Genomic DNA, 9,220 nt, shown 5'->3' on the forward strand with positions numbered 1-9,220 from the left:
GCATAGCTCCTCTAAGCTGATGTTCCTTCAGAAATCAGTTAAACTGCAGATGTAGACTCTTTACCACATAGCTCCTCTAAGCTGATGTTCCTTCAGAAATCAGTTAAACTGCAGATGTAGACTCTTTACCACATAGCTCCTCTAAGCTGACGTTCCCTCAGAAATCAGTTAAACTGCAGATGTAGACTCTTTACCACATAGCTCCTCTAAGCTGACGTTCCCTCAGAAATCAGTTAAACTGCAGATGTAGACTCTTTACCACATAGCTCCTCTAAGCTGACGTTCCCTCAGAAATCAGTTAAACTGCAGATGTAGACTCTTTACCACATAGCTCCTCTAAGCTGATGTTCCTTCAGAAATCAGTTAAACTGCAGATGTAGACTCTTTACCACATAGCTCCTCTAAGCTGATGTTCCTTCAGAAATCAGTTAAACTGCAGATGTAGACTCTTTACCGCATAGCTCCTCTAAGCTGACGTTCCTTCAGAAATCAGTTAAACTGCAGATGTAGACTCTTTACCGCATAGCTCCTCTAAGCTGACGTTCCTTCAGAAATCAGTTAAACTGCAGATGTAGACTCTTTACCACATAGCTCCTCTAAGCTGATGTTCCTTCAGAAATCAGTTAAACTGCAGATGTAGACTCTTTACCACATAGCTCCTCTAAGCTGACGTTCCTTCAGAAATCAGTTAAACTGCAGATGTAGACTCTTTACCACATAGCTCCTCTAAGCTGACGTTCCTTCAGAAATCAGTTAAACTGCAGATGTAGACTCTTTACCACATAGCTCCTCTAAGCTGATGTTCCTTCAGAAATCAGTTAAACTGCAGATGTAGACTCTTTACCACATAGCTCCTCTAAGCTGATGTTCCTTCAGAAATCAGTTAAACTGCAGATGTAGACTCTTTACCACATAGCTCCTCTAAGCTGATGTTCCTTCAGAAATCAGTTAAACTGCAGATGTAGACTCTTTACCGCATAGCTCCTCTAAGCTGACGTTCCTTCAGAAATCAGTTGACTGCAGATGTAGACTCTTTACCACATAGCTCCTCTAAGCTGATGTTCCTTCAGAAATCAGTTAAACTGCAGATGTAGACTCTTTACCACATAGCTCCTCTAAGCTGACGTTCCTTCAGAAATCAGTTGACTGCAGATGTAAACTCTTTCAAGTGATTATAATAGTAATTTGCCTTAAAAGCCACAACGTACAATAGTCCAATATTTATCGAGTCAGGTTGAGGGTGACTCAGATCAGCTGGTGTCATACATTTGCTGAATGTTCACCTATTTCTTTACAGAATGCTTGACTATCTTGATATGCCCCAGAATAGGCACAGTGTGAGTCCTATACTGTACGTCAACGACGTTGGAGTACAGTACGGAGTACAGTATTGCATCCCAGGACCCACCGGAGGGTGACATGACTGCGTCCTTTCTCAATGTAGTGAGTCTTAACCCATTCTGACCTGAGATCAGATTCATATACGAGGTTTCCACTGGACACACACTGGTCTGATTAACCCATTCTGACCTGAGATCAGATTCTAAAAAATGTCAGTCGTTCTTCTATTTTTCAAAAAATAGCAGACCTACAAGCTCGTAGCGCACCACTCGGTGGCGCGCTACGAGCTTGTAGATCTGCTATTCCGTTCAGAATGGGTTAAGGATGCAGGATGCAGTCTATCTGTATCACTGCACACAATCATTTGTTGGGTGGATAATAGTATACAACAGTATCAACAATGTTGTTCCTGTGTTAATATATCATCGATTCAAAGCATTGATCATTGAAGGAAAATACGTTCGTAGAACTTCAAGTACATTTTTTGTAAGCTGCAGTTCCAGAACTGTTCGCTCAATATGAAATACATGACATAAATGTCATTTTAGAGCCCTGATCTTCTGCTGGAAGATGAAAATGAGGAAATACAAATGCAAACCTTTTCAATGATCCCATTAATTACATATAGTTTCTGCGATCGGTCACATATCTGCGTGTGTGTGTGTGTGTGTGCATGCATGCGTGTGCGTGCGTGCGCATAGCTGTACAGTAGCTACATTCGACAGTGTCAACATCTTATGAACCGACCATAAAGCTGCTAAATAATATGGCATGCTTTGAAGTGAAAGCAAGGCTCCAGTTGAAGGCTGTATACATTGTGAATAATTTGTTTCTATATATAATTTGTCATTATTATGCTTTCTTTGAGTGAGTTTCATTAACGTTGTGCCCCTTCTTGAAGCGTATTTTAATGTGTGAATACATATACAATGCTGCTGGAAATAAAGGCAGTGAATGGAAATAAGCAATAGGTTCAACCATAATACTGTATGGCCTGTGTTACCTGTCTGCAGGATATTTGACCCAAAGCATGTGATATATTCTTTTAACCTCGGGTATAAGAAGTGGCCCAGACCTGGCGATTAGCAACAAATGACCACCTTTTAGAGCAGAAGTTGCAGAGCTGTTGCTGAGAATTAGTGACTTTTATAAATATTGTGATATGTACGCTGTATACTTATACTGCAGTATTGCTCTTCCGGGCCTGTTATGTTAATATGAACAGGGGGCAGACCTTGTTTCTTTCGAAATACCGTTTCTGCAATTGATTGATTGATTGAATTTGTCTGCATCTTGAGGCAAGGTTAATCACTGACAGAACAAATTACATTTAACTTGGAATGATGAAACCACTCCTGAGCGCGGAAACAGGTTGGACAGACAAACAAGGGTATAGCAGGGAGGAAAAGACTCCGGAAGGTTTCCCGAGCGGAACGCTGGCACGTAGCCCAGTGTCAAGTCGTCGCGAGCGCTTTGGAAGTTTTTGACAGGGAAGACTCAAATTGAATTATAATTGACCCCTCCCCCTGGAACCCTACTCACTGTCTTCTCATACATGTATTGAATACTGCCAGTCATTTTGCTCCTAAGCAGGGGTCGTCTGCTTAGGCATTTTAACCCATTTTGCGCGGGAACCCCTTTTTGGTGTTTTAAACATTATGTTATAATTTAGCTATTGAAAAATAGCAGATCTACAAGCTCATAGCGCGCCACCGAGTGGCGCGCTACGAGCTTGTAGGTCTGCTATTTTTTGGAAGAATCGTGAAAATGTGGCGCATATTTGGAATATATATTTTTTTCAGAACGTTTTTAAACTAAAATCTGTGCTTTTGGGGAGGTCCCTGGAACAACATAATTTCAGATGGGAGGATGGAGGCATATTACATATAATTTTTGGGGTCCTTGACATGAAATATTTAACCACCACGGATATAGAAACATGAGGTTTTTCCAGAAATTTTAATTTAAAAAAAGTCATTTTCACACAAAAAGTCAGGTCAGAATGGCTTAATGCAATATGCCAGTCTCCCTGACTGTTTCACCTTGCGGCTATTATCACCTTCGCCAAACGACTTGGACCACACTCGGTATATACACAACCTACAGTACAGTACAGCAGTGGTTCTCAAGCCTTTTCATTCCAAGGACCCCCCCGTAACTCTGTGAGTGTACAGATGGAACCAAATGGACCATCACAGGTCCACACTTGTTTAACCCATTTTGACCTGAGATCAGATTCTAAAAAATGTCTTCTACATCCGGACAGTTTTCTGAAAAAAGCTATGTTTCTAATGTCAGTCGTTCTTCGATTTTTCAAAAATAGCAGACCTACAAGCTCATAGCGAGCCACTCGGTGGTGCGCTATGAGCTTGTAGATCTGCTATTTTTCAATAGCTAAAGCATAACATGATGCTAACACCAAAAGGGGTTCCCGCCCCAAAATAGGTTTTAAGGGCCCTTTTGGGTCCCTGGACCACACTTTGAGAACCACTGACCTAATACTATACAGTATTGTATTTATTGTATTATTGAAAAATGTCCCACGCGAGTTCAGAAGATGTTGTTTCACACAAGGCCTCTTTTAGGACGATGTGATGAGAAGTCTGGTTTTGAAATGCATAGCCCAAGGAAATCGTGTATTTTTTGCTGAATTTGTCCGCCTATTATACAATCGCATCAACCGTTAGCTGGATGGCTTGCGTTGGTCTCGATCACCTCCACGTGTCCTTCGTATAAGATTAGGGTTTATGTGCGTTTGGTTAGGCATTCTCTTGATAAGCATTCTTGTTTTGTCAGAGCCCCTGGGCAGGCTGTACTACTGTATGTTTGTTTGTGTACAATATGTTATGCAGACAGAACATGTGTCAAGCTTTGTTTGATTGGTTTTTACCTCCCCTGCGGAACACTTTGATCAAACCTGGTGGTGGGTAACAAGAAAGGGTCCCCATCGTACGCACTGTACGCGGCTCTTTGCTGAAGCTGTCGGCGTGTTTGTTTTATAGGGACGTGTGTACAGCAGATATAGAATGTCTCCATGCATCCGTTTATCTTTGTAAAACAGTGAAAAGTATAAGGCATACAATGTAGACCTGTAGTTCCCAAAGTGGGGGTCCTTGAGGGAGTTCCAGGGGGTCCCCAGCTAAAGGACAGTTTGGAACCAAAATGGGCCCTTATTTGTCTGTAACTCTGAGAGTGTACACTCTCTGAGTTAAATTAACATTGATTTTACAATATACATTGGGGAGATGGAAATGCCATTAAATGGGGGCCTGTAGACTTAATGCACGTCAAACTGGGGGTCCTGGGGAAAAGAGCCTTAAACATCTTCGCTTATGGGGGGGGGGGGGGTCCCTGGTATCTCTCTTCAAATGGGGGTCCGCGGGGCTAATTAGTGTCCATTTGGGTACCATAGAGGGAGAAGGGTCCACATCGTGGACAAGGAATGTCCATATCTTTGTTGTGTCTCTTTTCATTTTCAACAGTATTTGTAATGCCTCTCTTGATGGTGGAGTTACTTTGTAATCCCTTTTGGACCTTCTTCTCATTCAGTGAAATGGAAACGCAGCATTTCAACGGGACTATTTACCAGTCTAATGTTGACCACTGTAACCGTGTAAAAACGTGTATACGCTATATGCAGTATTTGCGTTGCGCGGCTTTGGGCGGCGTCGGGAGGCCCGTTTCAAGATCAAATATGAGGCCCCCATATATACCCATGACATAATCATTCCGTCAATGATACAGGTGTATTGATACAAATAGTTCTGACTGTTCAATATCGCGGCACACACACCCCACAGCCTTTACTCTCGACAATATTACACAGCAACAACGGCTCTCCTCATCCATGTCGTCCCTTCACAATAAAGCGTCTCCCCTTTAGTTACCTCCCAATGCCGCACATTTTACCCATGGTTATTATCAGGAAATAGGTGTAACTTAACATCGCGGGAGAGAGCAAGGCAGCGAGCGAGCGAGAGAGGGCCAAAGAGGGGGTTGACTGACGCCTGACAGTCAGTCCCCTGAGGGTGGATAGGCCCATTTCTGATTGAAACCGGTGAAACACAGCAAAGGACTCCCGAGGGCAAACTCGCAACAAGTCTGAACTTCCCAAGGACGTTAAGTTTGAACAAGTTTGTGTATAGAGAAACGGACATTAGAAACGTTGTGAATCACTGATCTATATAAAAGATTATTAGGCTATAGGTTGAAACCCCCAAACTGTATAAGCCGAGGTGAGATTTGTAGTTCTGCCCTTGAGCCTTTTTTTTCCCCTGTCTATCCGCCGGTGATGGCACCGTGTCGTCGTCCTAGGAGGTTTCCGCCCGACAGACGAAACACAATTCAACCTTTTTTTTTTTAGAGGACAAGGTCGAGAGCAGGAAGCCAACAATCACAGTCCCTTATCCCATTTTGGGGGGCGGGAACCCCTTCTGGTGTTTTAAACATTATGTTATAATTTAGCTATTGAAAAATAGCAGACCTACAAGCTCATAGCGCGCCACCGAGTGGCGCGCTACGAGCTTGTAGGTCTGCTATTTTTTTTAAACCGTGAAGATATTTATTTCGGAAAACTGGAGGATTTAGAAGTGCAGGGAGACAATAATCACAGTCCCTTATAGTAGATTTGACTATACAAAGTCAGTAGCACAAAACTGGAAATAAAAATACTCATCATCTGTTCTTGATGTTGTTTTTTTCCAACACAAGCTCTACTCCTTCTTTTTTTTTGTTGCCAATCTTGGCACTGATTATTTGTTTTGTATAATATTAACAAATCGAGAAAGACTTGAATTTCTCTCTCTCTCTCTCTCTCTCTCTCTCTCTCTCTCTCTCTCTCTCTCTCTCTGTGTCTTGTTTTGCGTTTATTTAACGTGTTTGTTGGGGCGATGCCGTGTAGTCTTGACTGCGCGGTTCGCTCTGCGTCGGAGCGTTGGATCTTTTTCCACTTGTCAGAACAACGGTACAGCAACTCTCTCTCCCAGAGTCGGGGCTTATATATATATATATATATATATATATAATAAACACACGTCAAAAACCACAAATGTGAATAGTATTTTTATAAAAATGGAAGGAAAATAAGAAAAAAGCACTGGAAATGGGGCCGATGTCGTGATTTGTAAATAGCCGGCGGCGAAAAATGCTTTTGAATTTATCTGGTATTTCTCTCCTTGCTGTTCTTTCTGCTTAACGATTTGATGTACAAAGAGAAAAAACTAATGAGCAGTTGCATAATTGCTTTTATGTAAGTGTACCTTTTTGGCTAATGGAGATTTGATTTACAAAGTGCTTGTTGAACCCTTACACCCCCCCCCCCCCCCCCCCCATTTAATGTTCTCTCTCTCTCTCGCTCTCTCCCCCTCCCCCCCTCCCCCTCTCCCTCCTCTCACTACATGAAAATGAAAGACCAGTGCTGCCAACTAACTAACCTATACACCGTGTTAAGGATTCACTATTATATTCCCCTCTCTTCCGTTTATTTGTACTGTAAAAGAAAAAAAAAATAATGATACTACAACAACAACAACTAAGAAAATAAATAAAAACCTAAACTATTGAGCCAAGCCCGCCCACATCCAAGAGCCCCCCTCTCCTCCCCCCCACCCCACCCCACCCCCCCAGAGGCAGAATTCTCTCCGCCTTCACAATATGACTTATTTTTCACCTAATGGACGCTTTGTTTTTGCATGATTTATCCAACCGTACCATACATGTATGTAGAAGAGGCACCATGCCATGGTGCTGGAGGGGGCCGCTATGCCCCCTTTCCTCATGTTTAACTCTCCCAATATTTACAACGTTCCCCCCCTGAACTGGACATGGATAACTTATGGTTATTATGATTATTGTTATTATTGTTATTATTATTATTATTATTATTATTATCAGTGCCGGCTATTATTCTATTCCAACAGTGTTCTTTAAAAAAACCACACCCAAAGCTTTATATCATAGAGATACCGTTCCTCATGTTTGTTACATGAATCTGTCAAAAGTATATTTTTAATTTAATATAAATAAAGATTGATTCATTATATTGATGTGTATTTTCTGACTTTGTTTTTTTTGAGCTGAAGACAGTTTGTTTCCCGTTCGGTTGCCTAATGTTATCCTGGGCATTTAAGTACACTCCCTCTGCCAACCTGGGGAGAGCAACGGACTGACCCTTCATCAGTGTCTTTTCCTGTGTTGTCTTTGGCAGCACATTTCTATTTTAGTCTAGTCATAGTCTTTGGAATGAAACTGCATTTAGTTTTAGTCACATTTTAGTCACCTGGAATGTTTTAATGTTATAGTCTAGTTTTAGTCTATGAGATATCATAAGATTTTACTCCACTAAATCTACAGTTGATCTTGTCGACCAAAATGTATTTTGGCTGGCCTTGATGCAGTCGTAATGGCTGATTTTACACTTGCTGAAAATATTCTATTCTATCTATTTTCAGCATTCAAACCAAGTATAAAATGACTTGAGCCCTACACACACCGGGTGCGCAGCGATGCGGCACAGGCGTTGCCGCGCGTCAACGCCTGGAAAATAGAACGGTGGCGTATCGGAGCGTCAGGCGAGGTGTGAATGCGCGTCGGACGCCGCCGGTGTGGGATAGGTTAATTGAAAATAACGAAGGCGGCTGTTTTGACGCGCGGCGTTCGCAGACGGTGTGTGTAACATTTTAGTCTAGTTCTTTGTCTAATTTGTTGATGAAATTGTCAATATAAATATTATTTGGTCTGTCATTCCCATCATGATGAAGGCTGGACAGCCCAAACGTCTGTCGGTTCCCATCATGCAAAACTAAAAACTAAAAATCTTTTCAAAAGCATTAGTATGCATTTGAAATCTTGAAATGGGGACACTTAACTCTGCACAACGAGTAATTTTACTCTTGGTGCTTTAAGTACATTTTCAAGCCAAAACGATTTTACTTTTACTCAAGTATACCTTTTGAATTCCGGACTTTTACTTGTAATGGAGTAGTACTACTATTACTAGTACTATTACTACTACTACTACTACATTGTAGTATTGATGTACTTCAGTAAAACATTTTAGTTTACCTTTTCCCACCACTGTCCACTGTTTTCATCCTCCATTGGAACATGAAAGAGACCCGGTTGTGTACACACACACATTAGAGTGCACTAAATAGGAACTTAAATAATTCATTTTATCAGCAGATCGGTGCCTTTGATTATGACCCACATTTCTGAAGTTATTCTGCCGCTGTGCACTCGTGTTAACCCCGAGCTCTTCAGATCAGCACTGTGGGAAGTTTTAATCCATTCCTGGCGGGAACCCATTTTGGTGTTAGCATTATGCTATGCTTTAGCTATTGAAAAATAGCAGATCTACAAGCTCATAGCGTGCCACCAAGTGGTGCGCTACGAGCTTGTAGGTCTGCTATTTTTTGAAAAATCGAAGAGCGACTGACATAGAAGACATTTTTTAGAATCTGATCTCAGGTCAGAATGGAAAACTGTCAGGATGTAGAAGACATTTTTTTTAATCTGATCTCAGGTCAGAATGGGTTAATGCTGCCGTTTGGTCGATGGAGTTGGAGCTCCCATGCCTCGCTCTCGTCCGCTTCCATGCTGAGAGAGGTCAGTGTGTAAGGCCTACATAAAGGGTTTCTGCATCGAATAACCCATTTTCACCTGACGACGATTCTACAAAAAACGCCTTCGGTTTTCTGAAAAACCTATATAGTTTCTGTATCGGTGGTGCTCACACTTTTTCCACTTCAATGACCCCCAGCATTATCTGTATTTGGCTGCGGGCGGACACCCCCATCTTGAAAATATGTTGTTCCAGGGACCACCTCCCCAGAAGCAAAGATTTGAGTTAGAAATGTTATATATATTCAAAGATTTGTGC

Source organism: Protomyctophum parallelum (assembly GCF_964188405.1).
Source record: "Protomyctophum parallelum genome assembly, chromosome: 23".
NCBI lineage: Eukaryota > Metazoa > Chordata > Actinopteri > Myctophiformes > Myctophidae > Protomyctophum > Protomyctophum parallelum.